Source organism: Chinchilla lanigera, unplaced genomic scaffold (assembly GCF_000276665.1).
Source record: "Chinchilla lanigera isolate Chin_1 unplaced genomic scaffold, ChiLan1.0 scaffold00039, whole genome shotgun sequence".
In the NCBI taxonomy this organism is placed as follows: Eukaryota; Metazoa; Chordata; class Mammalia; order Rodentia; family Chinchillidae; genus Chinchilla; species Chinchilla lanigera.
In genome coordinates, this window is record NW_004955440.1 from 9858109 (window position 1) to 9878982 (window position 20874).

General features: G+C 35.2%; 1 protein-coding gene across 4 annotated transcripts in view; it reads left to right on the forward strand.

Annotated features, from left to right (window-relative positions):
- The window catches only part of Arhgap15 (Rho GTPase activating protein 15), a 590914-nt gene that overhangs the window by 266936 nt on the left and 303104 nt on the right, over positions 1–20874 (forward strand). The window lies entirely within an intron of this gene.

Here is a 20874-nt window from a genome sequence, read left to right on the forward strand (position 1 = left end):
AAAAGAAAAAAAAGAAATCACCAGCCAAGTGAACAGACAACTCACAGTGGGAAAAATTTTTAGCCAGTTATCCCTCAGACAAAGGACTTACATCAGGAACACATAAAGAATTGAAACTAGGGCTGGGGATTTAGCTCAGCGGCAAAGCGCCTGCCTGGCAAGCACAAGGTCGTGAGTTCGGTTCCCGGTACCAGAGAAAAAACAAAAGAATTGAAACTAATCAGACCCTCCAAATACAAAGACCCAATCAAAAAATGGGCATCTGAGATGAATACATACTTCTCAGATGAAGAACTACAAATGACAAATAAATACATAAAAAATGCTAAACATCACTGGTCATTTGAGAAATGCAAATTAAAACAACACTGATATTTCCATCTCAACCCAAAAAGAATGGCTATCATCAAGAAACCAACCAATAACAAATGTTGGAGGGGTAGTGGGGAAAAAGGAACACGTCTCCATTGTTGGAGGAAGTGTAGACTGGTACAATCACTGTCGAAATCAGTGTAGAGATTCCTCAAAAAATTAGGATTAGAGGTCCTATTCGACCCAACTATTCCTCCTCTAAGTATCTTTGCAAAAGAATTAATAACATCACACCACAGTGGTACATGTGCACCATGTTTATGGCAGCACAATTTGTCATAGCTAAATCTTGGAAACAACACAAATGCACATCAACTGAGGAATGGATTAAAAAGAATGTGGTATTTTTATACAATGGAGTATTCAGCCATAAAGAAGGATAAACTTGGGACTTTTGTAGGTAGGTGGATGCATCTTGAGACCATACTCATAAGTGAAATAAATCAAATTCACATTTGTAAACATCGTACTGCGTCCCTGGTGAGAAAAACTGAAAGAGTAAATAAGGTGTAAAAGGTACAATAGATACTGTGAAATGGGAAGTAATTGCTTAAAAGGAAAAAGGAACTAGGAGAAAAAAAGGGAAAAGGAAAGAAAATAAAAAGGAGAACAATGCAAGGTAGATATGCTATTAATGTCTCCTAATTTATTGAAAAGAAAGGTTCATACTAAAATCAACTGGACAAATTTTTATGCCCATATCTTGTACTCTGAGTAACTACTTTGAAGGTCGCAACATGCAATGTATTAACTAGTATTATTCTCCTATTACTTTGTTATGAAAGTCTGTTTTATCTTTTTTAATAAAATAAGAAAAATCAGTAAAAAATTAGAACAGTGATTTTCAGTTTTATTCTTATATTTCTTATCATGTTTTAGTTTCATGCATTAAGTTATACTATAGAACACTATAAAATTTTTCACCTGAAAATGCATAATAGCAAGACAGACTATATCAGAGCAGCACTAGGCACCACCATATACAAATACCAGATATGCAAGGTTAAGGCAAAGTTTACTATTTGATCATATCACAGGTCATTGAATGTTTTCTCAATAAAGCAATGAACCACATAGTTACTTAGGGACTCAGGTGTCTGTCTTTTATGTTATGGTTCCGCAAATCATTCCTCCTTCCTTGACTTCTCTTCCTCTCTTCCCCTCCTTCTCTTCCCTCTCCCTGCCTCCTCTTCCTCCTTGTTCTCTCTCTGCTTTTTCTACTTATTTTAGTCTATTATTTCTATACCTTCCCATTTTTACACTAATTTATGAATTTATGATTTATGAAATTTTCTTCCAGCTTTAGGCTCCATGTATTCTGCTCCTGTTTTGTTTTTGCTTATGCTTTTGTTTTTGTTTTTGTTTTGACACAGGGTCTTGCTACGCAGTTCAGGCTAACCTTGAGTTCACTTTGTAGCCAAGGCTGGTCTCGACCTTGTGACAATCTTCCTGCTTCAGTCTCCCAAGTGCTGGGATTACACGCATGCGCCATCACACCGGGCTCTGCTCCTGTCTTTGAGATCATTATTATTATGTTAAAATTTCTTAATCCCATCTAAAAGTTGGGTTTGGATTAGACATTTTGTCCAGCATCTACTTTCTTAGAACTTTTCTCCCTTCATTATGTTAATAGTTCTAATGTATTTTTGGCAGATTAATATCCAGTGGGTTAAAAGTTCCACAGACATTACATATGGTTTTTAAATATATCCATATTGTATATGTGTTCAAGTACTTCTATTGTGATGATAATTGCTAAAAAGAAAAGGAAATGTCCTCTTTAAATACAGATGGTATTTGTAGCACTTGATTAGAATTTAAATGTCTAAAACAGTCACACATTACTTGTTACAAATTTGAAAACAGAAGATTTAATCAGTATAATAGTGAAATAATATTTCAGCCCTTCAGAAAATAAGATTTTATGCTTCTTGGTAAAGAGCACTAGTAGCTTGAATCAATTTTCTTCTTTATTTTGAGGTTTTCGTTCAACGATTATGGTTCAGAGAGAATGATTTCTTTCCTTTAAATTTTGATTTGACATGTGTTACCTTACATGTGCTATATAAAATATAAATTATAGTAATGTTGACATTATTTACTTGTGAGAGTTTGACAGAAAAGGCACTGATATCTGATTGTTTTTTCAGAATAAAGTAAAACATATTGTTTGGTTACCCAGCCCATAGAGGTGTCACCATGTTCTAGAAATAGCTTCTTCTACAGCAATTTTAGTTTCAGGGAAAACCGAGCTTATGTAAAGCACTTTCCTTGAAAATACAAGTCTAACATGTTGACACATATTTCACACACCCACACCTACCAGTGGAACAACAACAACAATAACAACAACAACAACCTCATTAAATTTAATGAGGCAAATGGTGCTACTTTTGATGGGACACTAATGAGAGATTTTTTTAACCAAATGGAATCCTATTAATTTATGTCAGAAACAGAAATGTAGACACAGACATAATAGAAGTGTTAATTCCAGAAGAGACTATCTCCTGTGGTCCTTTAACTGGGCCCAACCATGTATTTAATCTAACTTCTCTAGCTTTATGTTAATGTCTCATGATTTAAACTCATTCCTGTATCATAGAGTAAAATCCCTGAAAAAGATTATGATTATTCTCTATATATCCCCTATTTTTGAGATCAGCACTTTGGACATTATAGGAATAACCTTTGCTCCTTTACTATAGGACAAATATTGAACTTGTTTTTCTTTGGTAATTTTTTAATGTAAAAAGTACATGAAATTGAGATACTTATAGTTCAAATACAACCAAAAGTCATTCTGAAGCCATTACTGATACATATAATTTTTAAAGTATCATATAGAAAGCTAGAAATTAGTAGAATGTTAATCATAATTTATTGGAGAAATTTGTCATTTAAATTAAATTTTGGTGTATTATATGAAATGAAATATTCATTGTGGTGTGAACATCTACTCTATCATTTGTTTTGGTGACCTTGAAGATACCTATGATATTTCAGTTACTGATGTGGACACAGGAGCATAGCCACACATTCAACCTTGGGACTAATGTTCAAATATCTGCTGAAAGTGTTCATTGGTTGACAGCAAACTATGTAATGGTTTATTATTATGTGTCCACTTGTATATCAGCATTTTCTCCTTTTCTAGACATACTATCAACATTCAGTTCTACAAGGGAGAAAATATGGAAATGTGCTTCTTCATCCAGCAAATACTCAATGGGATACCAAATTTGTGTTCAGCAGTGGTACATATTTGTGGTAAATGTGAGGATACATGCTAGGATATAGCTGTGAAACACAAAATAATTTTGCTTTCATGGAGTTTATGTTCTAGAGAGTAGAAATAGGCAAAAAAAAATCACATAAAGTAAAACATATAGTATATTAGATATTTGCTCTGGTAATTTGAAAGTTAAAACAGAAAGCAAAGACTGGAAGTTTAAGTAGGTGAACAGAGAAGGCTTCAGAAAGCTGACATTTAGGTAAAATCTGAAGGAGGCATGGGTTAATTTGGTCAGCATTAGGTTGTACTGATCACAGTAATGTGTGAGCTCATGATAGCTTCAATCACAGTGATGACAATGATGTGACTGTCATAGGAAAGCTATGGTACACTAACACTAAACCATGAAAAGTAGGGCATGGTCCATATTTTAGGAACTATTAACTTTAATTCTGTATTTTTTCAATTTAAGAGAAATACTCGTCTACATTACAAATATTTAGAGCAATTATTAACTTGCTGTATGAAAACTGATCAATTTCTCCCTTCCAAAGCAATGAAGAACAAGAACCTTCCCATCATCATGGTACGGATTTTGTAAAGACATGAACTTACTGTAGATCTTGCACTGATTCACATTGTTTATGTATTTCTCTGCTAGTATTTTATGAGTTTATTGAATAGGAAGACCCTGTATTTATATTTTAGTAGCCCAAAAGGGGAGGAATACATGAGATTCTTTTTTACTAACTGTTGAATAACTTGTGTCACTCCGTGACTGTTTATTGAAATACATACTACTACTTTAAAAACTCAGGATACTTCAATGACTAAGAAAACTTTCCTGAACTACATGTTAGTAGCGAATACTTAATAATCAAAAAGGCAAAGGTATATAATGTGTCATTTACAATGTTAGGAGAAAACTGAAGTCTAGAAAGGAGATGGAATGTGACCCTGCAGAGTGAGAGGTTGCACGCATTTGGAGAACGTGCCAAGGCAGGCGTCTGTGAGCCACTGATATGGAGGTGGAAGTGAACACAGGGAACAGTTTGAGTGGAGGGCATTTCTGAAAGAGGCGCTGACCGCTTGAAGCTCCGGGCAAATGCTGTACTAGAAGCTAGTTCAGCTGCATTAGAGAGAGGAGGGAACGCACAGGAGCGGAGGGGTCAGATACAGGCAAAATGCTTGCAATACACACTGAAGTCTGTCCTGCAGATTTGCAGTCATGGCCATTGAGGTGTTTTGAAGGGACAAGACATGATCCATGATCATGATCATTTGTGTGATGAGAACATATTAAGCACTCTGCATTCTTAAAAAATGTAATCATACGTCATCACTAGAGCTGAGCTTACTGTTCCTATCCAATTGTGACTGTGTGCGCTTTGACTACCCCCGCCCCCTTCCTCTCAAAATCACCCACAGGCCCTGTAAGTCCCATTCTGCCTTTTCTTCTTTGAAATCGGGATTAGAAACCACGTATAAGTGAGCTCATGAAGTATTTGTCATTTTGTGCTTGGCTTGTTGTACTTGACACATCCTCCAGGTTCATTTGTGTTTCCCCAAAGGGCAGGATTTCCTTCTTTTTATGGATGATAGCATTCTCTTATGTATATGTACCACATTGTCTTTATTAATGCATTCCTTAATGGACTCAGGTTGATTCTATATCTTGTCTGCTGCAAATACAGCTGCGATAAAAGTAGGAATCTTTTCAAGTATTGAGTCCACTGGATTTGGTTATACACAGTAATGGGGTTGTTCACGATCTTATTAATATTTTAATGATTGCACTGTTGGTTGTGTACTGAAAGTGGGCTAGAGGTTTAGAGATGGAAGCAGGAAAGCCAATCAGGAAGCCCTTGACAGGTCACGTCACATCAAGTCGTGAGAGGCAGTTCCTCTCTGGACAGCGTGGTGGGGCAAAGGTGACTGGGAATGAAACAGAAGCATATTAAATATGCTGAGACAATGGGAAGTCTCTTTAAGCTACCTTGTTTGAGTCTTTGATCACATTATTTCAAGTAACTGTGCTAGTACAAAAATGGTGATATTTAAACTTTCCCCTGAAAAGTTTGTCAGTTTTAGTAAAAATTTGTCTATCAAAAATATTACCTAAAGTCAATCTTAAGCAGTTACTTTTCAAGATGAGTACTGTATTTTCTTTTGTTTTATACAGGAATAAATTTCACCTGTTAATATTAACTGGTAATCTATTATCACTATGTATATTAAGATCCTCTTTCTGCTGGCTCTTTCCTTATAGGTTTTCATTTTTAACTATTTAATTATAATAATTCAGGGATGGTTTCTTTGTTTTTATACTGCTTGAAGTTTGTTGTGTTTCTTAAATCTATGGTTTTTGTTCAGCAGTTTTATAAATTTCCCAGCCATTAACTTTCATGAGAGTTTCCTCCCCCTGTCATCCTCTTTCTTCCTCTCATGCCGTTTGTCATAATTGTATCCCCAGCTAATTTCTTTCTCTGTGTTTAATTTTCTGGGATCTCCAGTCTAAAATTCATCTTATTCTATTAATTTCTTTCAATTTTCTGCTAAACTTTTCAGTCACATTAATTTTTGAAAATAGTATATCATGCATAATAGCTGAATTACCCACATTCATTCACAGACTTTCTGTCGATATTTTTTTTTATTTGCTATTGATCTTTTATTTTTTGTAAATCTTTTTAAATCAAGTGCAGGATTTTGTGTATGAAATGTCATAGAGATAACTTACAAAGATGATATTTCCATCCAGACAGAAAGTGTTTATATTTTTATTTCTGGCAGGCATTTTATATTAGAAGCAGATACCCTTGATCCAAGTGGACCTTAGCCTGGTTCATGACTGGATTTCTGTGTTTGTAAGGCCTGGAGTATTTTTGGTCTGCTGTTTAGTTTAGGGCATAATTCTTGGTATCCCAAGGGAAAGCCTCTTGACCCCTTCATCTTGATTAAATGGAGCTCCATTTTTCTCCCTTAAGTCCTATGAGATCACAATAAACTCTGATGAACTCCTCAAGCTGCCGTCTATAACCTTTAAGTGCAGGAAAAGAGAAGACCAAGTTCTGAGCATACCCCTCTGGACCTACACTGCCATACAAACTTCGGTTCACAAGTCTTCTGTGTCAGTTTCTCTCACCTTTCTTTCTAGTATTCTAATTATATTTCACTCAGACTTTTAACTTTATGTGCACCTAATTTCATTTTTTGCACTGTCTTCAAATAGAAGTGCTGTGTGCGTGTTCGTGTATATATATGCACGCGTGTGTGTTTATTTGTAACTCTTTGTGTCTGTTCTCTGGTGGAATGTCAATTTGGAGATAGTAAACTATTACCTGGAACTAATTAGGTTAATAATTATCACCTTAATGCATCAATGTAGAAAATAAAAATATAACTTAATAAAAATTTAATATATAATAAAATGGCAAAGAAAATGTAATAAAGAACTTAATAAAGATAAAAAGGAGAAAATGATGAGAGAAAATCAAAACTGAAATAGATTTTATCAATAAAATGACAAATTCTCTCATTTAAAAAAATGATAAATTTTTAGGTAGTTGAAAATTATAGCAAAGGTGAGAAAAGACTGTATTAGCAATAATTTCCCTGCAAATAAGAAATGACTTCTACAAAAATTTGAATAAAACTTGACTAATAACCCAGAAAAATCTAGATGAAGTAGACTCTTTTAGGAAAATTTAAGCCTAGGAAGTTAATTCAAGAAATTAAAAACTTTACACAGTTGTCCTGGTACATATCAGTAATCTATCTCTCCACTCTGGGAGGGTGAGGTTTAAGGATTCTAAGTTCAAGCCCAGTCTGGGCAATTTAGTGGCTGAGTGAGACCTTGTCTGAAAAGGTATGAAAAACATTAACAGAAAACTTTTTGAGAAGTAACAAATCACATTCAGCTTTTAAAGCATCAGGGACAAATATTTGATAGAGATATATCAGCAAGCTTCAAAAACTAAGAAATCCTCATTTTATATAACCTTCCACATAGAAAATGGAAAGCTTTTCAATGTATTTGTAGCACTGGAATAAGCAGAGAACAAAATTAAATGAGGATAGCACCAAAAAGCAAATGAATTGCTGATCAAATATGATGATGGGAAAGCTACAAAATGTGTAATATCGTGACTAAAGACTTGAACAGGGTTTGTGAAAACTTACGCTGACATAGTAACTTATTACCTGCCATTCCAGAATTGAGGCAGTTTCAGAATTGAGAGCAAAGGTCTTTGCTACTTAAGGGCAAGTACATATACGCAGATGCAGATATAGATACAGATATGCAGTCACTTTTTGACCAAGTAAAATATTTATTTCAGCATTTCACATATCAGCAACATGAAGAAGTCTTCTTTTGTACATTCTTGCTCTATCAAACTGAAGGCAAAAATAAACATGATATAAAGCAAAATTTCAAACATAAACTTTGATAAAATTCAATACTAAAAAAATGTTGGGGGGAAGTATCCTCATTCATTGTCAGTATAGTTGCAGTTTTAGGGTAGAATCAGAATGTATTGGAATTAAATGGATATACCTTTGATCCTGTTCTTTTGCTTCTGAGAATCTATCATACATGCGCACTTACTGAAATTGTGAAAGGGAAAGAAACTGCTCAAAAGAAAGAACTACAATGGGGGAAAAGAGAAAAGAAGTAAGGGGAAAAAAGATATGTATAAGCACACATGATAACTAAGATAATTGTACTACTAATTTCTGTTAGTTCATTGAAGAACAGTTACTGCTTCTATTGTTTGATCAATTTTACATGCCTGTACCTGGTAATCTGAGCAACTACTTCGAAGATAACAATATGCAATATAATAACCATTATTAATTTCCTACCATCTTTTTCTGAAATTCTGTACCATTTCTATTGTTTTTTCTGTCCTTAAAACAAAAAAGAAATAGATATATGTGCAAGCTATTATTTACAGGATTTTCTTATTGCGACAGATAATAGTTCCATTAAATTTATTGAATATCCATTTATAGGAAGGTTACGAATAAATTAAGGTACATTTATTGTAGGAACTAGTAATCCACTAGAAAAATGGTTTACAAATGTGAGAATCACTGTACATTTGTTGCTACTGTGTAATTTTTTAAAAAATCAGCTCTTGGAGGCTATTATGATTTAGATCAAGAATAACCCACAAAGTTTTCATGTGCTCAGCCACAGCGCTTTTGCAAGGTGACTGCCTGGGGCCTAGCTACAGGCACGTCAGGGGATGGAATCCGGAAACTGTAGCTCCCTCTCTCGGTCTTACTTTCTCTGTTTCCTTCCCGAAGTGGGAGCTTCCACGGTGTTGTTTCTGTATTCGAGCCTATGAACCGGCACTGAAAATGTGAGGCAGAGCAAGTCTGTACTCCTTTAAATTCTGAGTGTCAGGCACTATGTCCCAGCAATAAGAAAATGACTAAAGCAAAGACAGGAAGAAAATGACGCAAGTGAAACAGAATCTGGCTCAGAACATGCACTGCGCGGAACAGCAAAGAAAATCGAGTGTTAAGAAATTACTAAAAAAAAAAAAAACACCAAAGAAAGAAATGTTCACATAGCGGCTTAACTTGCCTGTAACTATTGAAAAATTAGAGCTGTTGGAAGTAATGATGATAGAGAAATTACTTTTTAATAGAATATTTTGACACACGTCAGTTTCCTTTAGATCACCCTGCTATGAACTCCATAACAAACTCAGACCAACACAGATGGTTTAGTGTACTGATCGTTCGATTTTTATTATTAGAAAAGGGACATGGCTTTGGATTTGATCACTCTAGTAGCACTATGAGCCTAAAGTTATTTATAGAGATTGTCTGTCTGAGCAGCATTTATCACAAGACAGATGCTGGAAAGAGGGGAAGGAGGACAATAGGCTCCTTTGGATCATCAGACTGAGAGGGCCTTCTTTGTGCTGACTGATAAAAGAGGCAAATTGTTCTCTGTCTACTTTTTCTAAGGCTTCTCTTTCTTTACAGTTGAACATTTTGTTCTAAGATGTGTATTGCCCACAAATTTTTCTCCATCCCACTATCAAAATTGTGTTTCAAACACTCAGAACTAAGTGTGTTTACATAAATACACTGTAGAAGTCTACTAAGTGATATAAACAAAGCCTTGTAATAGTGAGACATAGCTTCTGAGAAGGAAGTCTTACTATTTTCCTCTCTTTCATTCTTCTCAGATTAAGGTAGAACAATTACAAAGTCCCATGAGATATTCTAGGGGTAATTCAAATTCATTTGAAATACTTAGACTCAAGACTAGTTCCTCCCAAAATCTGAAAAAGGAGTAACAGACGGGAAACATGTCCTATAAGATACAGAAAAAGAAATCTAAACGTGAAAATTAGAATGGCATAAATCAAGAGAGAGGTCCTGCAACTGCATAAAGAGTCCTCTAAGGAGTATGCACTTAGACAAGAAAAATAAAATAAAATAAAATAAATGGGAAAAAGAAAGATTAATCAACAAAATATAATATTGTCAGTTAATTTTTTAGAAAAAGATTTAAAGTAATAGCCTCTCATCTACTCCTATAACAAAACAAATCAAGACAAATTTAGGATTCGAGTAAAAAGAAAAAATTATACTGGAAAATATGAGTTAAAATCTGAGATCTGAAACTGTAGGGAATTTCTAAAAATTAAATCACAGTTTAGAAAAAATTGCAAAGCAGCAATAACTAAATTTCACAATGTAAAATAAAAATAATGTATTTCTATATCATTTCATTGAAAGAATCATTCACAATAAATTGGGAACCACATATGTCACTATTATCCACAATGTTTAATAAATTTATTAGTCTTCATTCTGATTTTAGTTTTTTGGTTTTTTTGTTTGTTTGTTTCTGCTGGTACGAGGAATCAAACTCACGACCTTGCTCTTGCCAGGCAGGCACTGTGCCTCTGAGCTATGTCACCAGCCCCTTCATTCTGATTTTAGCAGTAACAAATTTTTAAAATGTAAAGGCACACTAGCAGCAATTTCTAAGAGAAAACATGATTGGTTAATTATAAAAGAAAACAAACAAAAATATTTCCTGTAAAATTTTTCAAATCTGAAATGTCAAGATAGGAGAAAATATGAACTGAAAAACAAGTCAAAAATTTTAACAAAAAGTCATGTTTATCCAATGTGGCCTCATTTATCATGACAAAAGATGGAAACAAATAAACTGCAAAAAAGTGAAAGAGAAATATAACTGTAAATCTGCGTGACAGAATGTTATTAACCCAGTAAGCTGATACTGTCAAGGAATAATGCCATAGAAAAACCTCCATGATATAATGTTTGAACTTGACATATGTATGACCTATATATGATCATATATGTGCATATATATATATATTAACAGGTACATATGTGTAACATATGCCTTAATTATTCAAAGGGCTATATTTCAGTAGTATGTTTAGATGAGATTTCCATTTTTATTTTATGTATTCCTGATTTTGTATACATTTCCAGTGCTCATGTATATACTTGTAATCAGAAATCATTTGTTTTTAATGTACTTTCTCAGCAAAAGTACAGTAATACTATACCAATAATCTAAAAAATAATTACAGAAAAATATTATCCCTCTATTTAATTGTGTGAAAAGCTCAATCGAAAAGTGTAACATGGTAATTAAAATTCCAGACCTTGGACAGCAGGTTTAAGGAAATTTAGTTTGTCACCCAGAGAGGCTTCTAAACATTCCTAGAATCACACTACATGGCAATCGACAATACTGCCAATATAAGTTTTAAGTTCAGGTCAGCATATGGATACTGAAGTCTCACTTACGGGAAATGTGGGAACGTGTGATTCATCAATATGTACCAAGAGTACCCAAGTTTCTCAAATGTGGTTGCAGATTTTGAATATAGCAGTCTTGATGGGCTGTGGAGAAGAGATTCGATGTACTTATTTACTCATTTTTTGAACCTGAGAATTTCAGATAAAAATGTCACAGAGAAAGAGAGAAGAAAATGAAAGTGGGAAAAGCAAAGAAGACAGTCTTCGAGCAGATATCATCCCTGAATTACACTCTTCTGGGAGCTGGCCACTTCTGTTTATCTGCTTTCTATCACTGTATCATATGGGTTACATTATAGGAACACTATTTCCCAAGAAGCATGAAACTCTGGCGATTCTGGTGCATACAAGATGAGTAGCTTTAACACTGTCGAGATATCATTCTGGTGAGCGTTCTTTGAAAGTCTTGATATGACTGAAGCTTTCTCGCAGTTTACGAAGAAACCTGAAGAGTCTACTCTTCAATCTTACCATTTTTGGCTCTCAAATCATCCTGGCTTTCTGAGACTCTGCTCAAGATTTCTTGTCAGGTATCTTTCTGACATGGGGACATGGAGCACAGGGCATCTGTTAATGGCAAGAGAAGATCATGAAGTCATATTCTTTGATACTGTTTATTCCACATCTGTGATCTGTGTCCTACAAGTTTCTCGAGACGTAAACCACATGTGCTGTATTTGCATTAATGGGAACTTGAGAAGGAAAGGCCATAACACTATTAAAATGTTTAGCTTTCGCTCTCCCATCACACAGACACATGCTAATAACTACTCCCAGACTTTGTGTCATGGTACTACAGGATGCAAAGTGGAGTGTGCTCATTGTTTCGATACAAGGGACTTAAAAACAAATAGCTGCCATCTCTGCCTCTGATACTTTGCCAGGCTTTTAACTTTGGTTTTCTCCTCTTCAGATTGTGGTGAGGTATCTCAAATGTATTCCAAACAGCACATTACCCCATGTCTTTGTTTTTTCTTTTATAAAGAAACCCTTGCTTTAAGGTATATTTAGAAAACCCAGGGTCAAAGCCAAATTCCAAAGAACCACATCCTAATTCTACTCTTAAGAGGCAGGAAATGAGTTATCAGTGCAGTATCCCCTGAACAGTCATTGATCACCCTGGCATACACTAAATGTGGACAAATCTTCTGGAAACTTTCTGGATGTTTAAATATCTAACTCTTCACTTATTTATGGGAACCTTTTGAAGTACCTTATAAAACTGAAGAGAGACAGACACAAAGGCTGAGACTGGGAAAATGCCAAAGAGCAGAGATCGAAGAGGGCATCTTTCACTACTGTGCAAGTCAGTGTTTACCAAATTGCATTCAAGACCTTTCTGTGAGTCATGAAATTACTTTAACTAGATAGAACTAGCAGTGTTTAATGAAATCAATTTAAAAAATAGTAGATCAGAATAGAAAAATTAACTACATTAAATTTCATTAAGGGAAGTATTATTTTGTGAATTTCTTGTTTTAATTACAATATATATGCACTTACGTACACACAGTATATATACATACATATAGAATCATTTAGGTAACACATACACTTAACATGGATGAGCAGATAGATAGATAGGATACAGAATGTGTGTCCAAGAGAAAAGATGGACAGATAAAGAGAAAAAGGGATAGCGGTACTAGCTGGCAATGTAAGTATATTTCTTACCATGAATCGTGGCCAAATGTATTTCAAAGCCAGATTATGCCTCCAGGGCAGCGGCTTCTTTAATTTTGGAATAAATTCTTCCCTTAGTGCATCCTCCATCTGCTTTTAGGTAAATTCACAAGCTGTATGTAAACCTAATCTAATTAAATCTCAAACTTTGAAAGAAAATGTTATAGATGAAACTCAGGCAAATGTGGATCTAATGGTATAAGCCGTTCATCAAAGTGAGCAGATTACAAACTCAACACTTTTTTCTCAAGATAGGAAAAGTTCTCCTTCAATTTCTGCTCTTCAGGATCCTAGAATATGATAAACGGTACAGGGATTCATAGAGAGCTTCAGAAATTGGGGAACAGCTCACTGTATTGGTGATACTTGGATATCATCCCTTTGAGGGTTGGAGGATCCACTGGAGGATTCAGATTATTGCTTGGCATCAGGACTAAACCAGTTAATGAAAACGGAATTATTGATCTAGAGAAAAAAAAAACCACTATTAGTAAAGGTACTATGGAAAAGTTTGATCTGGTAATAGTGCAAGCACATGTGTCTGCTGGACAGAATACAAACCCCAAATGTGAGATATTTAATCCAGGCTAGGTTGTTTAGTTAGGGTGTGACTCCAATCATAAATAATGAGGACATTTTAACAGGCTAGTTGGATAATCACTAAATATGTTGGCATGGCTCATTTTCAGACACTCTTATAATCACTTTGACTCGAGTGCAAGCGTGGATTATTCTTTGATTACATGTGTCATAATTTATATGAGAAGGCAGATGGAAGGTGGTTTTAAAGTACTAGGGTGGGGGTTAAAAAAACCCTCTCCTAGCTGAGAGGATCTTATTTATATATTAGATAAAAGACACCAGAGTAGGAAAATCACAAGCCCAGAAACCAGTAAGGAATAGAGCTACAAATGTGAGCTTTGGTGAAGACAGGATGTGGATGACTGGATGCGTTTTCAATTCTCAGGGCCTGAGATCATGTGCATTTACCTTGAGTTGAGTAAAAAGTTTTAATTTTAATGCCAAAACATCCCAGTAGCCTGGAATCTAGACCCAAAAGCAAAGAAATTGGCTGCCTAAACTGTGTGAAAAGGAAGACAAAGAGACCAGGAAGGCAGAAGAGCCTTAGAAAACCCAGAAGATCACAAAAGATTTTCCATCATATAGAAGTGGCAGATCACATTTTACATGCAGTAAGTACAGACTACTGGAAGGACACCAATTTTTTTCATCCCTAGAAAATTTAAAAGCCTTTCCTAAATAGATGATACCTGAGAATTTTCCTAAATTAAGGGGAATTTCCTGAGTTTGGAAAATCCAGGTGACAGTGAATCAGTCAGTCATTCAAATAATAAGAATTACACTACTTTAAGTGTTTACTATGTGCCAAGTACCCTGCTGCATTCTTTTCCTGGATTATACTACAAATATCACTCAAAGAGGTTCTATGGGGTAGGTACATATTAATGTTTTTCTCAAATTACAGATGAGGATATCAAAACTTAGAGCGTCTAAATATTTTGCTCAAAGTTATGCATTAATAAGTAACGGGAATTTTTAAAAGGCTAGAAACAAAGAGAGGAATGATAGATATCAAATGAGGCATTTCCTAAAGAATAGATAGAGAGAACCGATTGTCACAATACAAACTAGCATTAAAGAGATCAGACAGAAGCCACAGTGGTCTGAACTGGAATAGACACCAATAGAGAGGCATGAACTAGAGATATAAACCAGGGAGTTGTAAATTTGTAGCTATAATTTTTTTTTAAAAAAGCAACATGGATCAAATTTGCATTTTTGGAATATCTAAGAGGAATCATGACTTGCTAGAGAATGTCTAAGAGCGTCTCCATTTACAAGCTGAGCAGATGGAAACAAGCTCACAAGAACAACTAGGAACGGCTTCTTCATATCTTCGAGAGATGCCCTATTCTTTCCTACTTCCTCGTCTTGGCACAAGATGCTCCTCTCGTTTGTGTTCTTTCCCTCCGTTGCTTCTGTTATATCTCATCTAATCTTTTAAGGTCCTGCTCTGCCATTCTCCCCTAGTCACTCGATTTCACCCTCAGAGAATCTACTTTGGTCCTCCAAAATTATCACATGCTTGATCTCAGTCATGTTTTAGTTGTTGTTCACGCAGTTTTCCTACACTCTTCTCACATGCCACATGAAAATGTAAGCTTCTTAACCGCAAGGGCTACTGCTCACTTTGTCCGGTGCTCCTCGCAGTTCCTAGAATTGGACCTAGGCAGGTGTTCATGGGCAACTAAAATTGGTGGTTGCTGATGATTTCTGATTGTGTGTGATGCTCCCTGAGCTATGTGTTCCAAAATAAGCACACTAGACCTGGAATATCCCTGTTATCCTGACTTACTTCTTAATAGGGTCTTTTTGGACCATAAATTAGTCACTCAAGTGATGGTACACCAATATGTTTTTTAAAATCTAACATTTCTGAATAGCATTGTTTTCAACTGAAGCATAATTTTGACTCGGGAATTGTTAAGATGTTTCGGGGCACATTTATAATGGGATGATACGTTATTCCAAATGTCTCCAATATTAGGTGAATGGCCTGTAGCTCAACTGACAGGTGTTATTGTTCATTATATAATCACAGAGGGTTTCCACTTAAACAGCATTGAATTCTCTTTCTGTATGTGTATTTATAATACTGCATATACCACTCTATATGAAATATAAATTATACCTCTCTGTATATGTGTTCTATCAAGAGACTATAGTTTAAAGATATTAAATACTTTTTCATGTATTTAAGTATAGTCATTTGGAGTAAACAGGAATTTTCCCCAATAGACATAATAATAATTGTGTATTTTCAGGAGAAATTCAACATTTACAATTGAACAGTATAAGTAAGAGAAGATGAGAAATTTCTCTTTTTTCTGAACTTCCCAGTTAAACAAGTAGCCAATCTGTCACCCTAAATGAATGACGATGCCTTTGATAATGCATAAAAAAGATGATTAAGCCCTCGATTAAATACAATTTCAAATTTACCAAAAATCAAAAGTAGGGCTTTATTTTTCCTTCTAGAATTATGCAGTTTGGATTCTAGACAATAAAATTCATTCACTGATCCAAACATCTCATCTAATATTTCTCCCTGTGCCCAGGACACAGACAGTGGAGGAGAAATAGATATCATTGTCTTCCATGGCACACACACCGAGCAAAAGCCATCCTCAGTGCCCTTATTTCCCAAGAAAAGGTGACACCAACCCTATGGAAACAGCTCAAGTGTGCCTTGCCTTATCTGTGTTTACTAGCACAGCACAGAGGTATTCTGTTTGTCTGAGAAAATAGTTATGAGTCACACTTCTTCAGATCATAAATACACATTTATCTTTAGAGTATATCACGAACTGATTCACTTTGATGTAAATATTACACCTCTTAAATATAATGGTGATAATAGAGGCTGTGAATCCAGAGATTTATGCAAGAGCTCTTTTCAATAACTGAAAATATTTAAATCGCAGAAGCTGTAACATCCTATGGGGAGTGGCAGACAGATGTGTCAGTAGAGAGGGACCTTTGGAAGTTGTGACTATTTTATGAGAATAATGAATGCAATACACTCACCAGAGTCTTTCAGGGTGGCACAGGACAGTTTGTGAGCTGGTGTGTTCTGGCTACACAGTGACCAGTAGCCTGGGAGGGACTGACTCAGCAGTTTCTCTCCCTTCAGTGCTTTTAGGCTCCAGGACAAAGGGTTGCAGGGAACATGAGGTGGGCCGGCATATGCACCTTTCCATATTCAGCTGAAAACCTGTTGGAGTCATCCAGCTTTCTGACACTGGCGGAGGACCCAGCTTTGGTAGATGGTCCTGAGATCACTGAGAAGCAAGCTTCTGATGGTGCAGCTGTTCCTTCCTTGTTAGCCTCCTTTGCAAACTGTCTTGGCTGGCTGTAATTTTACTTGAAGATGAAAGCACAGACTTTTATATGTATTTTTTGTTCTTTAAAAATATAAAATACACCTACATTTCCTTCTAAGTGGCAGTATTGTAATTTAGCAGATTTTTGTTTTTCACTGAAACCTGGAGTTGAATTGTCTTGAGCCGGAAAGCATTCAAGCTGCTGTTTTTTTCCCTTTGCTATATTTCTCTATAAGCATCTAACTGTTTCAGAAAGTGATGTACAGTATGCAAAAACCTGAAACTGATGCAAATAAGTCTGTACTGCACTAAAGCTAACAGGTGTTCTCATTAATGTAAGTAGACATGGAACAATTCTTGAATGTTTTATAAACACTCAAACTCATTGCCAAATATGTTACAATAGCATAAATATACTTACATACTGCAACGTCTTTTATTCATACTCTGCAATCTCAGCACTTACTAATAGGTGACTTGTGTGAGCCCTATGGTTGTGGCTAGAGTACTAGCCTTTGCTGAAATCACTATATCTTAAAATTAGCTTCTAATAAACTTCTAAATAAAATTTTTAGTAACATAACTACTGCCACCTCCCACCATGGTCTGCTTGTTTATTATTATTAACAGTGCTTTAGTGAAATTAATGGCTCCAGTATTGAGGGATCAGTAATGAATATCTCTGCATTATTGAGGATCTCTAAGAGTTGACCTCTTAATTGAACATTAACTCTCACATTCTTGAATTTGTGTCCAGTTTCCCATACCATCAGTTCCAAACCAAAATACTTCAGACATACAATGAGATGACTGGATGATCTAGAATAGATCAGCTCTACCTAACACATGTGTGGCATGGGAAAAAAATCAAGAACATTCTATCATAGGAATATTCAATGAAGTAGACAATTCCTGATGTTTCTGGTTCTCCAAGTTATTATTCTATTGCTGAATACTAGAACTTCCTGGCTCCTGAATAAAGAGTCTTCAGACTGTTGTTCTCAATCTGCAGGAGACCTTTCCTACAATACTGTATAAAGTTTTATCAACTGATGTCAAAATTGCATTGCCTACATTACCAGAAAGAATGAAATTATATTACAAGCATTAAAATTATGTTGCAATGTAAGATGAGTTAAATATACTATCCAAACAATGAAATAATATATATTTGCTGAAATGAATAAGGAAAACACTTATGTTTTTATTTTCTTAGTGTCCCTCGGTGTGGGTCATTCAGCTATACACGTAGACAGTTGCCAATGACTCAGGCTGATTATAACATAGTAGGGGGATGGAAAAATCATTAGGGAGTTGCAGTGTTGATCAATTTGTACTGTGACGAAGGAGAAGCCGAATATCATGAAAACACTTGAGGGGGAGATCTATTTCAGAGAAGCCTTCACTGAGAAGGTGACATCTAAATGGATTTAATGATGTGATACATGAAGTCAGAGGATTCTGGACAGTGGGAAAAATCTATTATAAGGAAAGAAATGGAAATTAGTATAGGACAGCTGGGGCACAAAGATTTCTGTGTGTCTGAATCATAAAGATGCAGAGTGAAGGCTGGCACAGGACTGCAGAGAGCAGGTAGGAGCCAGAACACACAGGGCATGGTGGCCCAACTGCAAAGTCTGCGTATATGACAACAGCTGGGGAAACCCTATCAAGCAAAGGAAAGGGATGATCACATCCAAATTTCAAAGAGATCATTTTGGCTGGAATATACAATATTGACTAGAAGGGAGAATATACATGAGAAGGTAGAGAATGCAAAAGATTTTATGACTAAATCCACATTGGAGATGCTTGTAGATTAAATAGATAAATATGTAAAAATTTACATGACAGTATATATGATATTTTCATTAAAGTATAAACACATACATAATGTTTATACATTGGTCTAAAAAGAGAGACAGGGCTTTAGTATGTCCTAGAGAAAGGGAGGTTTTTTTTGCTTATGTTATACTTTTTAATTTTTAAAAAATCAAGTTGAGCCGATTTAAATAACAATGATAATAAAATAACTCTAATTTGAAGATGATGAGGGAAGCAGATGCCCAAATGTCAGGCACCTAGATGAGTACTTGAGCACAATGAATAAAGAAGCAGATCTATGGTTAGGAAGGGTGGCTGACTGGTGAGAACCAGTGGATGCAAATCCCAGGATAATTTCTTTACCTTCAGGCTACTACTTCCAACTTTAATCATGATATTAAGAACCATAAAACTTGAAGCTCTTTCTTTATATACCAACTGCTTTGTTTAGTTACTCTTTTTAAATCATTTTTCATACGAAGAACACAGGCAAAAGTGTGAACGAAGCTGAGTACAAAACTGGAAACTGCTGAACTATCTACTACTTACTTTGATACTATTCTTCTATGAATGTGGAGAAAACTGTTACTCGGCACTTAAGATATTTTAACACAGGTAGAAGAATGAACATGAGATTTTGTTTGCTTGTTTCTTTGAAATGAATTTGGGGTTTAGATCTTCTGTGAACAAACAGGAAAAGTGGAATGAGCAAGTGGCATGAGGTGTGAGTGTTTACTACAGGGTCAATTTTATTGTGCCAAACGAATCTCTGATGGATGAAAGTATGGACAAAATTATTTAGGTGTCAAATGTACAGCTCAATTTCAATTAAAAAGCATTGTTTCTTGAAAAGCTGACCTTAAACCTTATATTTCAGAATACTCTAGAGATCTGTTGTGTATGTAGCTCAACATTTGTTTACTTTCCATTAAGTAAGAAATTGCTTACATGTGCAGGATCTGTTGATATGATGACACCGCTGAGGTTTCCAATAAATGTACATGCAAATCAATCAAGCCAAATGCATTGGAAACATATCCAATAAACATCTGGAAGCTAATGAACACGTATTTGTTAACACAGGGGGAGTTGTGGAAATGCAGGATCCATTGGTGGCCTGGCTTATTTAGTAGCATGTGGATTTAGGAACATTTCACAGAGTCAGAAGAAACAGAGTAATTATAACATAAGGTTAAACATCTTTAGATATGTAGAACATTTTCCATTGCTTAAAACAAATATTCCCTGAGAAAGTATAAAGCATTTTTCTGACTTGCAAAGTTTTTGCAGTCTATCATTTAAATTACTTAAATAAAGGGAGCTTTACTGCTCCCCAAAGCTGAGAATATAACACCCTCCATGCATATTAGCTTGATCTTCTTGACAGACCAGAAAAGTGTTTGTGTGTGCCAATTAAAACAAAAATGGATCCCGAGTGGCTTGTTCCTCACACAACTTCTGAAGACTGCTATCATTGTTTGCTAGGGTAACCCTGGATAAGGCTGCTATCCAAAGTAAACAAACTTTTCAAAACTTTCATGACAGATTCGGGGTTACAAATGCATTTTAATAAGAAAGTTGCCAAAGCAACTTTTTTTATAATCAGCATATATTTACTTAACATCTAGCAACATTGGGAACACAAGGCAGATACTTTCTCACAAATGCTTTAACAAGAAACATTTTTTGGAAAGACAAATGAAGACCTTTTACTTCAAGCTGATATTTTACCCTCAGTTTTATGTTAACTTTGCTCTGACATGTTTTTTTCAAAAATGTTAAGAGTTACTCAAGCAGACTGTAATTTGAGACAGACATGCAGCCTGATAGTATAATTCCTTTGGTGGTCATAAAAACCTGTGGGACCAAGTAATTTAACTTTTAGCGTAATCATGACAACCTTCATTTGATTAACGATTAATGCTATTAAATGTGGAGTGTTATTGCAAGATGAAAATAATGTGAATCTGCTTTTTAAGACATTGTTGCTTTGATTTTATATCTTGATATTTTATTGTAATATAG